This window comes from Sorex araneus, chromosome 10, assembly GCF_027595985.1.
Source record: "Sorex araneus isolate mSorAra2 chromosome 10, mSorAra2.pri, whole genome shotgun sequence".
Taxonomy (NCBI): domain Eukaryota; kingdom Metazoa; phylum Chordata; class Mammalia; order Eulipotyphla; family Soricidae; genus Sorex; species Sorex araneus.
In genome coordinates, this window is record NC_073311.1 from 41,187,679 (window position 1) to 41,211,721 (window position 24,043).

Sequence of the window (24,043 nt, forward strand, 5' to 3'; positions counted from 1 at the left end):
ACAAAGGAAAAATATCCATGATATTTGGAGTACTCTCAAATCTCAACAATAAAAACCAAAAATAAATCCCATTAAAAATGGGAAGAAGGCCGACAGTGCAGGGGTAAGACCCTTGGCTTCCATGCAACCAATCCGAGTTTAATCCCTGGCACTACTTATGGTTATTTAAGCATTTCCAGGAGAGACTCCTGTGTATAGATCGAGAAGTAAGTTCTGAGCATAGTCATGTGTGACCTTAACATTCCCACACCAAAATGGAAAGAAAAGATGAACTGGCAATCCCTTAAAAATGACTTAAAGATTGTCAACAGACATATGAAAATGTGCACCTCATCACTGATTGCCAGGGAAATAAAAACCAGAATGATAAAGAGGAATCACTTCCCAACAGCAAGACTGGTTGTGTCACAGAGTCCAGAAACAACCAGAGCTGGAAGGGATCTAGAAAAAAAATAAATGAAGCCTTATTCACCGCTAGTGTGTTGACAATGTTGACAACTTGGATTCTCTCTGGATTAACACTTGAAAGTTACTCAAATAATTAAAAATAGAGAGTTCGGAGAGATAGTGCAGAAGTTAGGGCACTTCTCTCGCTAACTTGTCTGACCCAGGATCTATTCCCAGCACTCATACAACCCCTGATCCCCACAGGGAGTCATCCCTGAGCACAGAGTCCAGACTGAGCCTTGAGAATTGCTGGGTTTACTAACCTCCCTCAGACTGATGCTCCCTTTAATCCTAATTCCCCATCCTCTCTTCCCCCACATAAACACAAAGGCATTAATCCAAAAGAACATAGGCACACCTATGTTCAATGCTGCATGATTTCGAATAGCCAAGACCTGGAAAAGAGAGGCTGCTAAAATCTCAGGGGTAGGATGAATGGAGAAGTTACTGGGCCCGCTTGAGCAAATTGATGATCAATGGGATGACAGTGATACAGTGAAGATCTGGAAACAACCCAAGTGCCCAACAACAGATGAGTGGATAGAGAAGTTGTTTCATGTGTACAAAATGGATTACTACTCAGCTAGAAGAAAAGATGGAACCAAGCTGTTTATTCCAACTTGCTTGGAACTGGAGGGAGTCATACCAAGCGAAACAAGACAGAAAGAAAAAAGACAAGCAGCAGATGATCTCATTAATTGGCGGCTTATAAGAAAACAGAGCAAGGTATTGGAAACGACCCTGAGATCGTCAATAGACTGTAATCTGAGGTTGCCAGATGTATCTTGGGATACTGGTAGAGGTAGACATGATGAAACAGCATTGCAAGAATAAACAATAATATTGGTCCTATTGCTAATAAATAAATAAATCATTAAAATAAATTATTAGGGCCTAAGTGAAAGTATGGCAAGTAAGGCACTTGCCTTGAATGCAGCTGATTTGCGTTCCATCCTTGCACCACATATGGTCCCCAGAGCACCACCAGGAGTGTACCCAAGGCACAGAGCTAGGAATAAGCCCTGAGCACTACTGGGTATAACCCCAAACTCCAAAATAAACAGGTAAAAATACAGCATTACTAATTTTTAAGGATGAAACCATATTATGGTCATGGGCAGAAAGCCCCTTTTTCTATAGGCAGGCTGACATATTTAGGAGTAATTTTACCTCCAAAATACATTTTTAAATTCTTTAGTAAGATACAGAGATAGAAAGACTGAAGGGCAGAGGGAAGGATATATGGAGCAGGCACAATAGTAAATATAAACTGCTGAATATAGGTTGTTTGGTGATGGACATATGCTCTTTCAAAATGCTTTTATTTTCTCTTTCTGCAAGTTTTTGTAACAAAGATGGAGCTTAAAGCATTCTGCCAAAAGGGCTCTGAGGAGCTGCCTCCACTGTTATCACTGACAATGAACCCAAGCAGGGTTCAATCCGTGGCATCTCATATGGTCCCCTGAGCCTGCCAGAAGTGATACCTGAGCACAGAGTCAGAGGTAAGCCTTGAGCATCGCTGGGTGTGGTGCTCCACTCCCCAAGCCAAAGAACTGTAGGCAAGCTATAACACTCATAACTTTTGATTTTCTCTTTTAAAAATGATCACAACTTATCAGAATCTCTGAGGCATTTTTAAATAACATAATTTTACTTTATTGTGTTTTAAAATAACCGAATTCCAAAAGAAATATTGGGATATAACAAATTTCTAAGGTTGAAGGATGGGCTTAGACATACTTAGCTGCACATCTCTGAAGTTTAGATGAAAAGGAAGATATGGTTTAAGTGACAAGGATAAACTGAGCTTCAAAGTTTTTCTTCATGTTTTGCAATTCAGTCTCTGATAGATCACAGGGTGGTGGGGAATCTGAAAGCAGATGAGGTTGTTCTGTGTGAAGTTGCCCGCTTCCTTTTTAGAGTGAGTTCACTCCCTGGGCATTCAGAACTTTATATCTCATCTACCTCGTAGACCTCATACAAGGCACTGCATTATTTTCTAGGTTTGAACTGTAGTTGTCCTTATCTTTTGAGGCAACACATGTGCTCAAGAAAATGTGCTTCCTGTGTTGTTTCTTCTTATTTCTCATGAGGTTGAGCTCCTAGTAAGTTCTGAACACTTGGTGATAGTTCAAAAAGGGAGGGATGGCAATACTAAATATTTCCTAATATCTCGGATTCAGAAATCCCTATCAATTTACCACCAAAGATATCAAACCCATGAGAAGAAATGGCTGTGCAAAGGTGGAAATTAAGTATCAAATGATTTAATTATCTGTTTATTAGAGAAGTAAATTTACCCTCTAACCTTTAAATTCTTCAGTTTTCTAATTTCCTATGTAAAGGATAGGTCTTTGCTTCTAAATTAGTACCTGAAAATACTAGCTTTTATTATTTTTATATGCCTTTTGACCATTTGTGGGTTTTTTGTCACTGTATATATATATATATATATTAACAAATAGTTCATGCTGATTTGTTACAAACATTCAGTATTCCAACACCAATCCCACCACCATTGCACCTTCCCACCACCATTATTTCCAATGTTCCCAACCACCCCTTAAGTCTATACCTTTATTATTAAGGAAACAAACAGTTAGCTGGAAAAAAATCTTTCATTTCCACTGAAAATTATATAGCAATAGAAATCCTTAATAAGTGACATCTGAATTAGCAATTTTGAGAGAGTTAAAAAACTCCAGTGTTCATGACATTTAACTACACTAGTAAGTGACCCAAATTAATACTAGTATTACTTATTTAAAATTGATGACCCAAGTGTGAATAAAACTTGAATTACACAGAACTTAAGGATGTAAAAATCATACTTGCATCATCCTGCTACCACTTAGGGTTCTTATCATGCTGTGTTTCTTATGCTTCAGTTGTAATTAGTCACAACGTACTGCAGCTGCTTGTGATTTCAGGGAAGAGTAAGATGTTTATAAGGAGATAATATTTAATTATCCCTACTTAAAAAAATTCCTTTATTTGTAAGTGGCATTTTATGATGTTTTCCCAGTTTCACTTCAAATACTAAACAAGCTTATTTAAGAGCGGTTCAACATACACACAAAAATGGCTTCATATTAGCGTTCTTTCTACTTCCTTCTATTATGCATTCACATACATTATTTTGTGTGATGGGAGGCTCCCACATAGTGCTCAGGGGATGCTTGGGTCACTCCCCCCACAGTGCTCAGCCTGGTTGGGAGGACCTGATATTATAGTGCTTGGGTCAGTGACACAACACTGCCTAGTTACAGCAGGCCTGGGGAACCATCAGGGCTACACTAGGCACTGCGTGGGGGACACGTGGTACTAGCGATCCAACTAAGGATCACCAACTGCAGAGCATTTGCCATTTGGTGATAACCCCTAGTCCACATGTGGTATTTTTATAGATGACAATTTACCTCCTTAAAAGATGTTATAAAAATATGGCTGGGTCTTCTCATCGTTCCACTTTTTTTTTTTATTCTACTGCCATGGCTATGGTTAATACACAGTAGTATTTCTGGGTGTGTCGGGGTGGGGGAGGAGTTGGACCACACAGCCTAGCAGTACTCATGGCTTACTTCTGTCTCTGTTCTCAAGGATCGCTCCTGATGGTGCTTGGGGGACAAAATATAGTTCCAGGAATCGAATCAGGGTTAGCCACACGTAAAGAAACCACCTTACACCTATATGATCTATCCAAGCCCAAGATTTTATTTTTAAATATTAATGGTTTCTTAACCATTGGCAGAGAGTCTCTTGCCTGCACACCTGGTTGTCTTCCCTGGGGCTCCTCGGAGGGGATGGGCTCCAGCTTCCCTCCCTGCCCAGAGCAGAGCTTCTGGCCGAAGACCACCGGAACCTAGCTACAGCGATGTTCAAGGCCCCTCTCCACACGTTTGGACAAGCCTCACGCATGAAGGTACCAGCAGAGGAACCCAGGTATGTGTAATCCCATCAACGGCCAACATCCAGAGATATCTATACTATGAGATATCTTGTAGCCTGCTTTTCCCACTGGGAGAAACTGGCAAGTTACTGAGAGCTTCCTGCCCACATGGGACAGCCTCGCAAGCTTCGCATGGCGTATCCATGTGCCAAAGCCAGTAACCAGCTGAATCTCATTCCCCTGACCCTGAAGGAGCCTCCAATGCAGCATCGTTGGGATGGCCGAGAAGAGAGAGGCTTCTAAGATCTCGGGGATAGGACGAATGGAGAGGTTACTGAGCCCGCTCGAGCCACTCAACGATCAACAGGATTTCATGATTTGTGATTTGTGAATGGTTTCTTAAAATTATGAATATTGTCTTACCAGGGCATTTGAATGTCAGCATTCCCTCCTAATGTTCCCCCTGTATTCTGTAGAACTGTTGAATTTAATAGCACCATGAAACATAGTGTGAAAAAAATCTCAAATATCTAGAACGATTACTAAATAATAGGCATAGCTTCCCCCTTATTTTTATAAACTTTCATATATATCCAAATTCTATTCTTGGATTTTATGGGGCAGTTGGTGGTGGGATTTCCCACTAAGGGAAAAATGATGAACTGTTTGGTAAGGTAAGAAGGGGGCAAGAATAAGGAATTATGCACATGTACTATTAAGAAACCAATAAAAGTATCAATAAACATATCATAAAAATCAGAAGATGCAGAAGTATATTTCTCCTGGTTTTAAGATAATCAGGAGAGGAAAAATGAATTGCCAGTGGAAGGATATCTTGTGGTTTTTGTCTGACTAGTTGAGTCTTTTGCTGGTGACATAATTTTTCTTCTATGAATGGGTGAGAGTCTTAATCACAGGGCCTTGTCCTCTCCTGATTAAGAGTATAGATGCCCAACCCAGGAAAATCGGACACTATGGAATGTAAGTCTGTGAGTAATTCAAAGACTGACAAATTTTCAAGCTGATTTATCTCACCTATGGGGTTTTATGATTACATTTGTATCAGTTTTTATTCCATAGCTATCCCCACTATCTCCCACTATTATTGTTCTCTCTCTGTGTCTTTCTCAGTCCATTTCTCGCTCGCTCTCTCTCTCCTCCTCTCTCCTCTCTCTCTCCTCCTTCTCTCCTCTCTCTGCTTTTGGCTACATATGGCAGTATTCATGGCTTGCTCCTGGCTCTGATTTCAGGGATAACTCATGAAATGGCTTAGGGAACCATACAGGGTAAAAGAGATTGAACCCAGGTCGACTGCATCCGAGGCTAGTATGTGCCATACCCATCTTTTTGGCCCCTACTATTTGAAGCCTGGTTTTGTGAAGTAACTGTTGTCTATCACTTAACAGTGTTACAATCCTGACATATGCAGATCAAGCTGCTAACTTTTTCAGAGATTTGAAGAAATTAAAATGAAAATTCTGTTAGGAATGGGGATTAAAAGATAAAGATTTTTATGCAAATAACAGAAATAGTTTATCTATGAATGGACCACATTTCTAATCTATCTTGAAGGTATGAATACTAAAAATAAATTAATGCACTTCACTATGAAAGCCATATAATAAAGAATGTCAGCTAGTACACTCACCAATATGATTAGTGATGTATTTGAATTGACGTTATGCTGTCAGTTCTTTTTATCTATTCTGTTTGGGCAGTTCTGATCTAGATATGGTTGCTTTAATCCAACAATTGTGCTGATTCAAGCTATTTCTTGAAAGTATCATAACTTGCTACCAACACCAGTGTCTTTGATGGAGTGTTTTGCCTATGTTTTCTTTGATGTATTTTATGGATTTTAACACCTAAGTCTTTAACCCAAGTTAACTTTTGTATGTAATGTGAGATGGTTCTGTCACTGTCACTGTCACGGTCACTATCATACCATTGCTCATTGATTTGCTCGAGCGGGCACCAGTAACATCTCTATTGTGAGACTTGTTACTGTTTTTGGCATATTGAATATGCCATGGGGAGCTTGCCAAGTTCTGCCATGCGGGCGAGATACTCTCAGTAGCTTGCCGGGCTCTCCAAGCAGGATGGAGGAATCGAACCCAGGTTTGCTGCATGCAAGGTAAATACCCTACCCGCTGTGCTATCGCTCCAGTCCGAGATGGTTCTAATTTAATTTATTCTATTGCAGTTTCCTCACCACCATTTGTTGAAGAGCCTTTCCTTCCTCTATCTTATACTCTTGGATTCTTCCTTATTAATCAACTAGACACATATTTGAAGTTTATTTATGCTTATTTATTTATGTCTATTTATTCATGACCTTTGAATTTTTAAAGTTTATTATAACACCACACTATTTTGATCACTATAACATTATAGTATTGTTTACAGCTTGGGAATGTGATGCTTACCATATATATTTTTCCATGGTTGTTTCAGCTGTTGGGGAAGTTTAATGGTTCCACATACATTTTAATAATATTTTTTTTAGACCTTGAAGATTGTCATTAGAACTTTCATTGAAATTTGTAGAACTTTTTGGTTAGGATGGTAATTTTTAAAATGTTGATCCTTCCCATCCATGAACATGGAATATTTTTCCATTTACTGGTGTTATATATTTATTTTAGTAATGATATAGTTTTGATGACATACTGAAAAGATTATGCTGACAGTTTGTTACCTCCTATGCTGATTCTCAGATTTTTATTCTCTTAGATGAAATTGTTTTCCTGATTCATTTTGTGTCTAGTTCATTGTTTGAACTAGAAATGATTAAATAATTTTTGTACTTGGACTTTGCAGCCTTCTATATTATTGGTTCATTGTTTCAAACAAACTTTTGTGGATCCTTTATAGTTTTGTATAGTATATTAACATGCTAGTTTAGCTTATTATTTTTCAATTTGATTTCCTGTATGTATTTTTCTTTTTAGTTCCTCTTGCTAGTAATTTCAATACCATGGTTAAAAAATAAGAGTAACACCCTTGTCTTATGCCTGATCTTATTCTGTTGTTAAACAATAAAGATGACTTCATAATGAAATAATATCTGATTTCCAGAAACAATAAATTCAGGTTTACTTGAGGTCTATAAATTTAGATAGACTTTATTTTGAAGGGTGCTTGGTAAACATAATAATTCATGGGTTTACCCATCTGTTGATTTAGGTAACTGTTTGGGTGTATCAAAATTTTTCAATCTTGACACTACTGACATTTGGAGCTAGATAGTTCTTTTCTGTGGGTGTCTCTTTCATTTACTGTAAGATGTTTTATACAATCCTAATCTGCACCCACATGAGTGAGTAGGTGGAAATTTTTCCTCCTCTGCAACCTACCCTTAGAAGTGTTAGAGTGATCAGATAGGACCATTAACTCAGCCTGGTGCACTCATAAAAAAATGTATGTACAATAATCATTTCTATTAATGGCAATCATACCTTAACTTCTAAATTATAAATACAGATGACCTGACTCAAAATTGCAGAAGAGTAACAATTTCCAAAGCAATTATGCTTTGTACAGAAATATAATGAACTAAAATTTAAAATAAGTCGAATAAACTAAGCTCTAGGTGTTCTTCCCCTAAATGGGCCAGAGACAAATGTTGCAGTGAACTCTTGGAAAATTTAACTATTTTTAGAGAAAGAACAGTAGGTTGGGAGCTTGCCTTACACGTGACCAATCTGGGTTAGATCCTTAGCAACCTGTATGCTCCCTGGAACCCCACTAGGAATAATTCCTTATTGCAGAGCCAGGAGTTACCCCTGAGCATTGCTGGGTGTGGTCCCAAAGTAATATATATATAGAGAGAGAATTATACACTTAAGTGTTGGCAGAGCCTGGCAAGCTACCCATGGCGTATTCGATATGCCAAAAACAATAACAACAAGTCTCACAATGGAGACATTACTGGTGCCCGCTCGAGCACATCTATGAACAACGGGATGACAGCGACAGTGACATTCAAGTGTAGCCCTTGGCTACACTAGCATTCGACAGGGACAAATGGAGATGTTACTGGCACCCGCCTCGAGCAAATCAATGAGCAACGGGATGACAAGTGATACAAGTGATACATTCAAAGCTTTTAGACCTGAGAAGAGAATCTTATTATCCTTCCCCATCTTCTAAATATTTAGATATCAGCAGTGAAAGACACCAAGAAAGTGAGGAACTCAAATATAGACTATCATCACATAAAGCTAACATAAGAAGTAGAACCCAAAATAAAAAGTTTAATGAGAGAATTTCATAGGTGTGCGTTTTGAAACCTCTCAACCACAAAATTGGAGAAATGACAGATGAATACATGGACTGTCAAATCACTTGCTGCATGAAAATAAAGTTCTGAACTTTACTATTTCAGTTAAAGGAAAATTTTTCCTTACTTGACTCAGTTATGACCTCAGATATTCATCAGAATTTAACGCATATGAAAAACAATTTCATGCCAAACTTAGAGATGGTAAAAAAATTGCATTAGTAGGATGACATTTAAAATGCTGATTTAAATCCTTTCCCTAGTATAAAAATTCAACCATCTGGGAACTTTATGAGTTTTCCTCTTGCATCCTGGTGCTCACTCAGGTGAATACAGCTGTTACCCAGAAACAAATAGTTGTTCTGAAGGGGCAGTTGTCTAGACCTTTTAATTCCATGTTCACTTTATCTGGAAAGTATTTGACAATAGTTTCATTTCGGGAGTTGCAAAAAGGGTAAGAGATTGAAAGCTCATATTATTTTGTTAGGACATTCTAGGGAGGAAAGGAATCCTGAATATTGACTTGTACTTTCAAGCGTGAACATAACAGGACCTTTCACAAGGAAAACACCTGAGAGTTGAGAACATAGTAATAGTAGAAATATTCCCTGCAAAGGTAAATTACATGCTCTAATATTTCATTGTTTATCTACTATAAGCAATGCCATGATTAAAATTGTATAAAGATCTGCTTGACAGACACTTTTCAAAAGTAGTTGCATCTCCCTCATTTCTTCAAATTAAAATAAAATCTAAAGAAGCTAATGGAGTTACATAACTAATTAATAAGAGAGTCTAGTAAATCCTCTCCTGAATCCCAATCCAGCTCTAAATTGGACAATAAATCATGGGCACATTGACTATTTCAAGGAAAGAAGCTTTATTTAGTCTTATATATGCCACTCACATTAATATCTTTAACTTTTAAAAATTAACTGGACAGCTGAATGGCTGAGCACTGTGATAAAACTCTTGCTTATTCATTTTTTGCTGTGTTTGGGGGACACATATGGCAGTGCTCAAAATCTATTCTAGCTCAGTGCTTAGAACTCACTCCTGGCAGTGCCTGAGGGACCATATGCAATGCTGGGGGCTATGTGATGCCAGGGATTGAATGTGGGTCTTCGCACATGCAAAGCATACACTCCACCTCACTGAGCTATCTCACCAACCCTTGACAGAATTCTTGAGCAAAACAAGCATTTTATTATATTCTGGTTTTTGCATGATTGACAGTGTCTGGAAAACACTTTGGGAAAACACTGCAGAAAATTATATTTCCTGGGATCCAAAGAAAGTATTAGTAGGTGGGTTGGGGTATGGGAAAAAAATGCATGAATAAAGTTCCTGAAGTCTTGAGAATTGAACCAAGGCAAAAAATATGAAACTACAATGAAAGTGCTGTGGAGCTAAAGAGATAGTACCATGGGTAGCGTGCTTGCTTTGCATGTGTCCACCCTGGGTTTAATCCCGGGCACCCCAAGTACTCCCAAAAGATTTTCCTGAGTGATCCCTAAGCACAGAGCCAGGAGCAAGCCCTGAGCACTGCCAGGTATGACCCTTATAAAACAAAAGCAAAACAAAAGAAAGCGTTCTTTGTCAATCTGTTATAATGAGAAGTCTATAGTATTCAGCCATGAAGCTTTTCGAGTTCTCCAAAGCAATGCCAACCAATACATATAACATATTACTTATACAAAATTAAAATTTAAAGAAAAGGCACATATATTTCTAAGGTAGTAGTCTCTAAGATATCACCTTTATTATTCATTTATTTTGGTTTTTGACTACTCCCAGACCAGTGCTTGAAGTCCATGACAATGCCTAGAAGACCATGAGGTATCAAGGATTGCAACCAGGGCCTATATCATACAAAGCATGTGCCTCATCCTGTTTCACTATCTCCCTACTTCTTTGAGATTTTCATAGAATATAAACAAAAACTGGCAAGACTAAACAAAAATAAAAAATTTTTATAAATTTTATTTATAAAAATAAAATTTTATAAATGGGTTACATATAAAAAGAAAGATGAAAAATCCAAATAGAAATGCCAACAGTGAAAAAAAAACACTCAAAGTAGAGAGCCCATCTCATGGCACAAGCTGGGTGGAATCAAAGAACTTTTATAGATCAGTGACTGTATCACACCTATACTCACCCATGTTTTAAACCAGTTATTTATCTTACATAGAGGCTACTCTCAGCAGTGATCCTTGGGAAGCCACTTTGGGGATTAACAGATGCTATGCATATGTTCTACCACCTGAGATATCTCTCTGGCCCACCATCTTATTTTAATAAATGGAAGTGTTTATTATTACTAATCTATATTTGAATGATCAATAAGTGATTCATATGCAGTGGCAGATAATCTACTCTATGGTTCAAGGGACATTAGACCAACAGGAATGATGCTCAAATGTTTTGTGTAAGGCACTTATTTAAGGAGCACAACTAAATTTGGACCTAATATAGATAGTAAACCTCAATCCTGAGACTAGCACTGAATGATATGAAACACTGAAGAGTATCTTGGGGATTCCCTTCAAGAGTTGACCATAATTTGCCTGTTGAAGCAAGATGAATTGTTGGGCTACAGGATGAACTGTGGAAGAAGTATTTGGGGACAGTGGACAACTTTCAACTCTCAACTTTTAACATGAGATCTTCTATCTCATGTGTTTATCTTAGAATATTGACACCATCCCCTCATCAGAAAATAGAAGTTAATTCTTTTTCCATTGAACTCGGACAGGTTTGTGATACACATAATCAATAGGATGAAACAGAGGTGATGCTTAGCAAGGCTAAGACAGAAAGATGAAGCTACCACTACTTGCATGCAGGACAGTGGAACAGAGTCCCAATCATTATGTTAGTAGTCTAAGTGCCCTAGCTCCAATATATACCTGAAGGAAAATCAAGCTAAACCCATACAAAGGGACTTCCTAGAAAATCCCAGAGAGCACTTGAGGAGAGACACACAGCCAGTTCTCAACTTCTTCAGACTCATACTATTATAGATCTAGTCACTATGGAGTGCACCTGACACAATTCTCAGATAAGGCAGATGAGGACTATATATATAAGACATTAAGTAATATAAAATATCACTGTCACTGTCATCCTGTTGCTCTTCGATTTGCTCAAACAGGCACCAGTAACGTCTCCATTGTGAGACTTGTTGTTACTGTTTTTGGCATAATGAATACACCACGGGGAGCTTGCCAGGCTCTACAGTGTGAGGCAGGATACTCTCGGTAGCTTGCCAGGCTCTCCAGGAGGGATGCAGGAATTGAACCCGGGTCGACTGTGTGCAAGGCATAGTTAAGATAATATAATACTTCCTCTAGACTTCATCTATGAAGTTTTAGGATGATCTGTTGACATTTAAAGTAAATTAAATATATTCTTAGTGTCTGTGTTGCAAGCCATAAGGCCCAAAAGTAGAGAGAGAGTATGGGGAATATTGTCTGCCATAGAGGTGGGGGGAGAGTGGGAAAGGGGGGGGTATACCCGGGATATTGGTGGTGGGGAATGTGCACTGGTGGAGGGATGGGTGTTTGATCATTGTGTGATTGTAACCCAAATATGAAAGCTTGTAACTATCTTACAGTGATTCAATAAAATTTTTTTAAAAAGGAAAAAAATAAATTAAATATCTCTTTAATTTCCAAATACATTTTAAAGTTTCATTCCGCTGTCTACTGCCTATTCTTCTTCATTGTGATGATACTGGTTTAAAAGCTTGTAAATGTTTCCATGTCTTAGGGGAACAACATTGCCATGCTTCAATAAACACCAAAATGCCAATGTCCCTCCATCACAAGTTCAAATTTTGTTTCTTAAAAAAAGTTAGGTGTCACATCCCATATTGTGGGGGGCTATTCCCATCTTGGTACTGGAGAGTCACTCCTGCACGGGAACATGCATTGCCACGGATCGAACCCAAGGCTCCTACATGCAAAGCATGTGCTGCAGCCCGTTGAGCTATCTCCCAATCCCTAAATTTCACTTTTTAAAATAGGGAAGTGCATTTGAAGATGCTCAACTTTCTGGACTCAGGCTTACTTGAGTCTGTACATAAAACTTTTAAAATAATTACCTTTTGGTGGGGTGGGGGTAATAATTGGGACCTGTGCCATACAGACTTCTTAGTTTGAGGTCAAATTAGGTTTGCATCCTTTTATTATTATATAGTACCACAAGACACGGAAAGTTGATCTTCAAGTTTTCTCATTTGTTATTGACATGGGTTAACTTGAAGGAGTTAGTATACTGCAAAGCCCCCTGCATACCATCTGAAGCATCTCCCTGGCTCAGTTTCAGAGAGTTCATCCCAACAGCAATAATGAAAACCCAGAGGGATTTCTTCACTATGGTGTAAGTAATTAGGAAGATAGAGGCAGAGGCATTTCAACGGAGGCATGCTCTTGTATCCCTTTCAATAAACTCCCAGATCTTTGTTCTCTTTACTCTTAACAGCAACAAACTACATGTTATTTGATCTTTCTTTTATGCCTGAGTTCTCAGATTTTGAATTCCTTTTGTGCTGAGGCTGAGATTTTTAGGCCTGTATGCCCATATCTAACTGTGACTGAAGCATAAGATGTGCTCCATAAATATTGCCAAAATAAAAAAAAAAGTAACTCTATAATATTACTTCCTAATAGATTCAGATACTGACAGAATTTCGGGGAAGTTATAGGGAAGAAAAAGGTATGCTTCTTTGTGATCTAGTAACAATGACAAGCAAAACTTATCTGTGCTTTCAAAAGTATATTACAAAAATGATCTAATAATATTATTGAGAGGCAGGATTATATTGGTGGCTAATAGTCCAAGTGGATGGAAGCAAATTCAAGCTTCATGCCTTCCAGCCATATGAATGTGCGCAAGTTATTAAAGATTCTGTGCTTTAGTCTCTATTGGAAAACCCCAGGTGACACAGTACCTACTTAAAGTACTATTTTAAAGATTAAATAATATATGCAAAACAAGTAAATATTAAAAATAATACTAGAGATGGTTTACCTATAAAACTCTAGCTTAAAAATGACAAATTTTATGGTTGAAGGAAGGAAATCGTTTTAACTACTCTAAAATTACCCTGCCTGCCTCAAAAATGAATTTTGAGTGAAGAAAATTGCTACATAAGGCTTTAGTTACATAAGTACCTTGAGCCCCCACACAATACAGTAAAGCTAGAATCTTCTGCCTTGAATTTGTCAAAATGAACTAAAAATAGATAAAGAATAATAAATACTAAGCTGTGAATGCTAGTGTCTACTTAGGAAAATTTAATGACAATAAATCTCAGTAGACCCACTGGGTTATACCAAGGTACTTTTCTCACTGTATCTAATTTGGCTGACTTTTTGTTTAATTAGTGAATATTATAATTATGTGTTCTGAAAGTTGTGTGAATTTAATGCTATCAAGTAGCACTAATGCAGAGTGCAGCAGAATACCAATATTAGAACTTCTGAAGACGTGTCTTCATATGAGGTACATAGTTAACTTTCTAGAGTCATTCTCATTTGCTTACATAATTAATGCTGTGAGGTACATTTTGCTTTCTTCTCATCAACATCTATGTGACCTAGACTGATTTAGTTGAACTGAGGGCATTTTCAATAATTTCAAGTACAGAGGTCTACCAGAGTTCCTCTCATGGGAGAAAATTTATTAATTCAGGCAAATTAAATATAACCCCACATGTCTGATCCCTTTTAACTCCTTGGTTGCCTAAATATTCAATCAGAGATTTCACCTGATATATATAGAGAGAGGCCTCAAAGTTTTATGAAACAAGCAGATATGAAATACGTACGACATTTTATTTTACTCCTTTAGGTGGACAACCAGCAACACTCTTTTTTTCTTTTCTGTTTTTCTTTTCTTTTTATAATTGCAATGTTGGTAATTGATTAACCCTGTCCTTTTGGTTGATGTGTCTGATAAAAAGAAACAATAGCACATTCTATAGCAACAGCAAAGTGGAAACATTTTCATGAGTTTTAAAAAAAAACTGCATGGTTAAGGATGGAAACACAACTTTTGTTGGCGAATATAATAGAGTATGTCTAGATGTTGATGTATAACACTATATACCTGAAACTACATAACCTTAGAAAACTGTGTGTACTTTATCTTCATTTAATATTTTTAAAGAAGAGTGAAAAGACCCAGTTTTAAAATAGCCAGTGGGTAACATAATAGTATTTTTCAGTACCAAATATATGGAAACCATGTACTCAAGTTGAAATATAAGGGGAAAGTTTTGAATTAACTTCAACAAGATTTGACTGATTTTTTTTTTCTTTTTGGGTCACGCCTAGCGATGCACAGGGGTCATTCCTGGCTCTGCACTTAGAGGACCATATGGGATGCTGGGAATCGGACTCAGGTTGGCCGCATGCAAGGCAAATGCCCTACCCACTGTGCTATTGCTCCAGCCCCCAAAGATTTGACTGATTCTTAATGCATTTTGTCACTATACTGACCAGGGAAAAATTAAGATTTAGCCACATGTTAAAAATTAACACAGGTTTATATTTCCTTTAAGATTTTTATATTAGTTTTTCTCGACTAATTCCTTTCCTTTTTTAACCTTTTATTTATTTATTATTATTTGGTTTGCTTGGGGGCATACCACCCAGTGCTTGGGTTTACTGCTGGCTCTGGACTCGGGGATCTCTCCCAGTGGAGTTGTGGTACCAATGTGTGGAGGTGTAGATCAAACCTGGGTCAGCCACGTATACAGTAAGCACCTTACCTATTGACCTCCAGCCCCCATCTTTACCGTTTGTATACCAATATTCTCTAGGTAACAGTTCATTTACTAGTACTGAGCTCAATACCAGAAATTCCACTAGAAAGGAACATCTTTTGAAATCAAGAAACTTATGAATATGCAATACAAGCAAAAAATATACAAAGGCAATTAGGGTTGGCCCGAAACTCAGTGATTGATGTGTTGGTAGGAGAAGCACAGGCCATAGAAACAGAAGGGACCAGGAGAACATGGGAATCAGTGAGTGGAGTGAGGCTGTGACCATCCAATACCTCCTGGAAGCTGATGAGAAAATGGAATCTTCCTGAGAGACTTCAAAGGTAATGAGATTCCACTGACTGACTTTGAATTACCAGCATCCAGAACAGTGGGGGAATACATTTCTGTTGTGTCAAGCCACTCAGTTTGAGGAATTTTTCTCTGACTGTCCTGGAAAACTGATCCAGCCATGTTGATTTTTTGAACCATCTATGAGGCAGTTAAGTGGAGAAAACCAAGGAAGCTGTGAATTTAGAAACTTGGCTCTACACTGTAGATAGGAGATAAAATATTGAGGGATATCATCATATATCTGGGCCAGGGACTCCGCACCAAGCTGTTTTTACTTGGGGTTCCCCAAAGGGGGTGGGTGAGAACCCTTCCCACCCCAGGGACCCAGCCCCGGCAGCTGACCTCCACTACCCACTACCCAACCGCCACCAAGCTCCAGGCCACTCCAGGCCACTTTCCGGACACTTTATAATAGACACTTCCTACCCATTTTCTATAATTACCACACCATATTTGATGGAGTTCAGCAACAAATCATAGAGAGTAATACACAAACACACACACACACACACACACACACACATGCACACATACCTCTCAGAGAGCCTGGCAAGCTACCAAGAGTGTCCCGCCCACACGGTCAGAATCTGGCAAGATACCCGTGGCGTATTTGATATGCCAAAAACAATAATGATAGGACTCATTCCCCTGACCCTGAAAGAGCCTCCAATTGTTGGAAAAGATGAGTAAGGAGAGGCTGCTAAAATCTCAGGGCTGCGAGGAATAAAGACCTGACTGGTGCCTGCTCAAGTAAACTGACGAACAACGGGATGACAGTGATACCGTGATCATCATATATATGATGGAATGATAAAGTCACTACTCTATCAGAGATCCTCTGGTTAGAGTGTAGGGAGGAGAGAGAGGGAGAGGGAGAGGGAGAGGGAGAGGGAGAGGGACGGAGAGGGAGAGGGAGGGGGAGAGGGAGAGGGAGGGGGAGGGGGAGGGAGAGGGAGAGGGAGGGGGAGAGGGAGAGGGAGGGGGAGGGGGAGGGAGAGGGAGAGGGAGGGGGAGAGGGAGAGGGAGGGGGAGGGGGAGGGAGAGGGAGAGGGAGGGGGAGAGGGAGAGGGAGGGGGAGAGGGAGGGAGAGGGAGAGGGAGGGGGAGAGGGAGAGGGAGATGGAGAGGGAGAGGGAGAGGGAGAAGGGAAGGGAGAGGGAAAGGAACCAGGAAAGCAGGTTGCCATAGAGCCACATGCAGGGTCCTTCCTGGGATAGGTCAAAAAAACACAAAGTTTTGGGGGTCAGAGATAGTACAGAGGGTTCTGTATACAGCTGATCTAAATTGGGAACCTCATATAGCTCCCAAGCACATCCAGAAGTGATCCCTGAGTGCAGAGCCAGATGTAAGCCCTGAGCATAGCTGGCTGTGTCTCCCATACCAAAGCATACAGACATTTTGTTCACTGTCTTTAGAAAAGACAATCTTGGGGACTAAGACTTCTGTATGATAACAAATTAGCTCTGGGGAGGAAGAAGGGGTCAGAGGGGTGAGAAAGAAGTTCAGGAAGTATAGACAATTCTTCCTAGGAGGTTGAATATAAAAGGGAAAAATTACTACTACAGCCAGAAGCAGATCATCAAAAGAAATCTTGCCACATCATTTAATTATCAGTATTTTTGATTTTCCTTCAAGTGACTGCGGTTTTGCTTAACCAGGTGCGACGATATAAAGACCACAAGCAAGACAGGACCTTATTGCTGGCCACAAAACTGCTCACTAAATTACAGCAAAACAACCAGAACATGTTTTACAGATACAAATCTAGAAAGTCAATAAATGAGAATCCGTCATGGATAGAACTTTTTCTGCATAATTTATAAACAGGGACACTGTAGGCAGGATAATGTTTTGAAATGCAAAACATCTGACTCATGGTGGAGATGAAGAGCAGTGAATGACCCAGGAGAGAAACTTATCTTATTGTTCACATACAGGGAAGGGAAAATTTAAAACTGATAAAGCAGCAGCCTTCTCAAAGGAAAGCTTCCTTAATCACTGTGAGTCATGGTGCTACCCAGGGAAATGAATCAGGTACCCACATGCCCAATCCTCCTCATAATTACATTTTCCTTTTAAATTAAACCTAAATCCAGGTAACAACTCATATCCCTGTAGAACAAATTTACCCACATGGAAATATACAAAAATCCAAAGAGAACAATGAAAATGCTGAAGAAAATAAGCTTTTCCAGCAAGGAGAAAGAAGAGAAAGAGAAAACAATGATTTAAGTGTCATGTCACACATGCTAATCCAAAAGGACTTTTAAATGGTTTTAAAGTCCTCTATTCCAGCTGATTTTAACATCTTCCCACTATGGAAGGATGCCAGTAGCGTTTTCTCAACACTGAAGCCTTAGATCTTGTACCGGGAGATTCCCATGGTTTTCTGACAAGCCAGGAGAATGAGGAACACGCCTTCTTTTTCCATCTTCTCTCCCAGCCACTCCCACAGTCAATCCTGGCCCTATAAATCCTACCTCTTTGGCATCTCTGCTATTCTCCAGAGCTCCACTACAGTCCTGGTTAACTCACTTATGCCAAGTCTCACGTACTCTGTCTGGCCACTCTATAAAAACTACAGCACAGTTAGAATGAACACAAAAAAGGTAAATGCAAATCACTTTTCACGCTGGCGCTCAAAACCTTTGATGACTTTATGCAACGGCAAGCTTCTAAGAATCTTGTTCAGGAATGTATCCCTTTCTCCTCCAATAAGCAGAGAATGAGTCAGATTTCTGACCCAGATTCTCCCTGGTCAAGCTTTTTATGCAATGTAGAATCTGTAGCACCATTTGCTTCAAGAATAAAATTTCAACTAAAATGGCATGTTGAGCGCCCCAAAACTGTGCTATGAATCTCTATGGAGAGTGACATGCTCTTACTTGCTGTTCATTTGCATTCTATTCTTTTGCCCTCTGACCTTGCCTTTAGATCCTGGATCACTCTCAGTTCCTTAAATGGATCATGTTTTACAACTTTGCAAAATCTTCCACTGTTTGGAATAATCTCTGTTCAGAAAACTCCTGTGCATTCCTTAGCTCTTAGCAAAACTATTACTTACTTCCCAAATTCTGTTGACTGGATTATGTGTTCTTATCACATTTCTCCCAGAGCACTGAATGTATCCTTGCACAAACTGCATGCACTAAGATTTATTGAAATTTCTAATGTAAAGTTCTTCCTGTATGATGGACTATAAGTTAAACGTAAGCCGACTTTGTTTCTTTGTTTTCAACAGCATCATCTGTGAATAGCAACATATGTGACACTGAGTAAATGCTCTAGAATCTGATTAACTGCAAAGGAAAAGCCTGGAATTCCCACTGCAGTATAAGGAGAAAAGTTCTATCATAATATTTTGGCTCTAATGCCACTAACTTACTAGTAATGTGACCTAAAGCAAATGTTCTGACCACTGTGCGTCTAGTTTTCTGATCTTTAAGATGTTGATAATGAAACGCCCAATCTATTTCCAAGATTGCCATTAAACTCAAAATGGGGACAATATTTATTGAATGAATACTAACAGCAAAGTCCTGTATGAGGTATAACATTATTTTCTTATTAATTTGGGTGGGCCTTTGGATCACACCTAATGGTGCTCAAGGTTTGCTCCTGGCTCAGTACTGGGGACTTTAGTGGGGGCTGGGGTATTAAAAGTGGTGCCAGGGATCAAACCTGAGTTGACCATGAGCAAAACAAATGCCCTACCAGCTGTACCATCTCTCCAGGTCCAGAATCTACATTATGCTTTTTATTTTTTTTTTAATTTTATTTTTTTTTTTTGCTTTTTGGGTCACACCCAGTGTTGCTCAGGGGTCACTCCTGGCTCTGCACTCAGGAATTACCCCTGGCCATACTCAGGGGACCATATGGGATGGATGCTGGGAATCAAACCCGGGTCGGCCGCATGCAAGGCAAATGCCCTACCCACTGTGTTATCACTCCAGCCCCTACATTATGCTTTTTAAAATAAGTCTCCAAAAATTGTCATTCATTTACTTTAAAAGAAATTAGTTTCTTAATGGTGATAGTTTATCTATGTCACAGTAAATGGATAAACAAAGTCTTAACCTGAAATTCTGTGCTCAAAAAGATTCTGCATTCTCTGTCTTTTTCTCTATGCCTTCCCTTCCTCTAAGTGTTCTTTCTAGATGGGGTTTTATTTAATAAGTTCTTTGTACTTAGTCTGTGAAACAACCTGACTCTCCTCATGTAGATTTGTGTTCTTATATCTAAGTACATTTTATATAAATAAACTTAGATTGTATTAATTGCATACCACAAAGTTTTGGGGAGAAGGTACCATGTATTTCATTTATTCTATATCCAGTACCTTGTCTGGATATTGGTTCTCTGTACATTTTCTGCAATACTAAAAGTACTTGTTAAATAAATGAAGTTTCTGTATACTGTTATCAATAAAGTTGATAATGTAACTAATTTTTGTTGGATGCTTAAATAGAAGTGTCTATTCTGTTTATAATGAATTAATAATCACAATAGATAATATACTTAAGGGTAGTGAAATTGTAAAATTAACGTATGATCACTTGTATCACTTGTCATCCTGTTGCTCATTGAGTTGCTTGAGTGAGCGCCAGTAATGTCTCCATTCATCCCTGTCACATGCTACTTTAGAACAATGAAGCCCAATGGCGGTCTGCTCACTCCAGGAATACGAAGAACCTCAAAGTTTTCATTCAGGGTCTTGACGAAGAAGTCTGACCATCTCATAGTTGGGCAGCCAGGCATTCTTTTGACATCCCGTGGAATCTAGTTGGTAATAGCTTTAATCCAGCGGTCGACTCCAAATCACATTTTGTGTCCAGCCCATCTGATTTTCAACACCTTGGCAAACGAGACAGTGTCCCTGATTCTTGACTGTCGACGGAGGACAGAACTCTGGATTCTCTCTCTCCTTGAGTGAAACATAATACTCCAAGCATAGCTTTTTCGATTACTCTTCAGGAGACCTGAATAGGGTTCTTATCCCATTTTCATAGGGCCCAGGTCTCTGAGACATATGTTAATGCAGAAAGAACAGTGGAGTCAAAAAGATGTGCCCAGAGCCAGAGGTTCTTCGATCTCTTAACAACTTCTTTGATGCTCTTGAAGATGTTCCACACCACTCTCTTTCTCCTGCGCAGCTCAGGTGCCAGGTCATTCGTCATGTTGAGTTCTTGACGTAGGTACACATAACTGCTGCATTTGGAGATGTTCATTCCATTGAGCAAATAGAATGTCAGGAACTAGTCCATTTCTCATTAACATTGTCTTCATGAGATTCAGCTGCAGTCCGACCTTTCCACACTCATGGTCGAAGTCGGTCAGCATTTGTGCCACTTTGCTAATGTTTGGTGTTAGTAGAACGATGTCATCAGTGAAGCAGAGGTGGTGTAGTTGCCGACCGTCTATCTTTACTTCCATTCCTTCCCATTCCAGTCATAGTATAACGTTCTTGAGGGTAGCACTGAAGAGTTTCGGTGAAATGGTATTTATTGCCCTGTCGAACCCCTCTCTTTATGTCGATGATCACTTCCTTGTAGAATGGTGAGATCCTGGTGGTGAATCCATAATACAATTTGTGGAGGATCCTGGTGTACTGAGTTTGAATGTCCTGTTTGCCTCGGGTTTCAATGACTGCTTCAGTCTCAATAGAATCAAAGGCCTTCTTTAAACCTATGAACATTAGACGGAGCGGCACCTGCCTAACATCAATGAGCTTGGTCACCGTGTGGATATGGTCGATCATGATAAATCCTTTTCAGAACCCGGCTTGCTCACATGCTTGTCCTTCATCTAGTGTTCTGCCAATCCTATTCAGGATGACTCAAGTGAATAACTTGTAGATGACAGACAAAAGGCAGATTAGGTGATAGTTGTGGAAGTGTTGTGGATGTCTCCCTTCTTGTACAATAGAATGGTCCTGCTGATTTTCCATTGGGACAGAACCTTGCATTCAGGCAGGTAGTGTGTGAAGAGCCAAGCCAGTGTGTTAATGAGTACTGGCGGCAGATTCTTCAGGTGTTCAGGTCTGACCTTGTCTGGTCTGGGTGCTGTACGCATCTTTACTGATGAAATGGCATGTTGGATTTCGGAAGTGAGGACATTGGGAACGACATATCCATCCTGCTGAATTTGGTATGTGGCAAGTGGACATGGCTATCGAAGAGATCTGAGAAGAAGTCGTGGATAACTTTTTCCATTGCCCTTCTGGAAGATGTGATAGATCCATCAGGACATCAGAGGGCAGTCATCTTGGTCTTATAGTTGGCGAAGACAGGCTGTCATTGTGAATACTTGTAGATATAAATACTTATTTGAAAATTAAGATCTGGATTTTAATAAATATATTATAAAAATTTAAGAATAATTAAGTTGTCTTAAGGAAATATATGATACATGAAGTGTAGGAAAATTATTCAGGTTCATTTGCATTTGATATTTTAGCTTTAATTTATTTTTTGCCTTACAACTTTAGGGCACAAATACATTGTTGGTAATAGCAAACTAGTTACTTAAAGAACTTGACATATTACTTACTGTAATGTTACCCTGTTCTGAAGATTATAATTAATTGTAGAAACAACATCCAGTTACAAATTAATGGTCTATAGTACTTTCAATGGACTCGGAAATGTGCTTAGGAAACTGAATACAGCTGAAAGTTTACTTCACATTTAAATTAAAATAAACACAATTTGCTTAGCATGCAAATAAACAAGAAATAAAAAACATACTTTGAGGTTATCTAATATGTGATCTAGATCCTTCTTCTGAGACAACAGCTTGTCAAAATGCTAATCATTAGGAACTGAGAGTTTCCTTTGGCTAATAATGCTTCCTTTCACATGTGCTATGTGCTTTCCAGAGGAAATCTGAAGTCTATTATTAGCTTTATGCAGTCAACTCTTGATTATCTGAGTTAATAAAAAAGAACACAAACATCTGTGCTAATAGAAAAGAACACAGATATGCAATAGACCTGTCTTAGATCTAAAATGGTAGAGAATATATAAATTACATCTTTGACTCTCGAATAAATGTCAAGTCTCTGCAGCATGTTGGTCTGCCTGCTAAATTGGCTGGTATATCTTTCTTTCTTTTTCACTTTTTTGGTGAGCCTCCTAAGTGGTGTTCAGGAGACCCTGGGGGACCACTGCTGCTTCTACACCAACCATGTTGCCAGTTCAATGCAAGAACCCAAAGATACAGTGCTTCTCAGGCCCTCCAGTAACAGCAATGCCCCAACTACTTCGGTTGCATGAACTTCCAAGGTCCTCCAAGGTTGCACTCTGTGATGTTTGGGGAACCATGTGGTGCCAGGATTCAAATCCAAGTTTGGCACATGCAAGGTATGTGCTCTAACTGCCATGCTCTCTCCTGGTCTTTATATATATATATTAAAGATTATGATGCTTAGAGGAAACTCACTGATACAGAAGTTAGAAATCTATGAGTAATATTTATTCTTCACATTGGATTCTGATCATGACTAATATGTTGGGGCTCTTATTCTCAAAGCTCAGGCTCCCAGCACAACTTTCTCAACCTCACAACTGACTAAAGCAGAAGTTCACAAAAGCAGTGGTGAAGAAAAATTCAGTTGTTGGGAATGAAGCAAAAAGTCATGTGATGCATTGCTTGCTTTGACCTTGTGAAACCACTGGGAACTCTAAACTTTTTACTGCCATGGTTTTAATTAAGTCATAGGCATTGGTTCACTAAAATAAAAAAGAGGACGGAAAATAGAAATTAGAGTGAATTGTCAGTATATTTCTTTTTAGAGTCACATCAATATTTAATAATTAATTCTGGCAATATTTTAGTAAATTTCTTTAAAATTATTGAAGAAAATTGAAGGGCTGCCCAATCAATTTTTTGCCCAATGAAAGTAACCACTATTTCTTTCATGATTCAATCATTTAATAACCAACATGAGAAAGACACAATGGTAAGAAGATCCTATCTTCCTAAACACACAAAAATATGTACTATACATTTTATTAAAGTTTAAGCTGACAACCACACTGGCAAAATTTTAGATTTTTAAAAAATATTTCTTTATTGAGTTATTCTGAGAAACAGTTACAAAACTGTTAATTCTCAGGTTTCAGTCATACAATATTCAGAGTACATTTCCCACTACTAATGATCCCAGTTTCCACTAGTCCTTTCTGCTTTGCCACAGGGAGCTTAGGTTTATTGGGTTACTCCCGTGATAGTGCACCCTTTCCTTTGTGTTTACTTGTAACTTCTTTCTTTGTGCTCTGCTTCCCCAACTGGTCAAT

At 38.8% G+C, this 24,043-nt stretch overlaps 1 protein-coding gene across 11 annotated transcripts in view; it reads right to left on the reverse strand.

Moving 5' to 3' along the window:
* Positions 1-24,043, reverse strand: part of ANKS1B (ankyrin repeat and sterile alpha motif domain containing 1B) — a 1,196,591-nt gene that overhangs the window by 651,218 nt on the left and 521,330 nt on the right. The gene's annotated exons all lie outside the window — the stretch shown is intronic.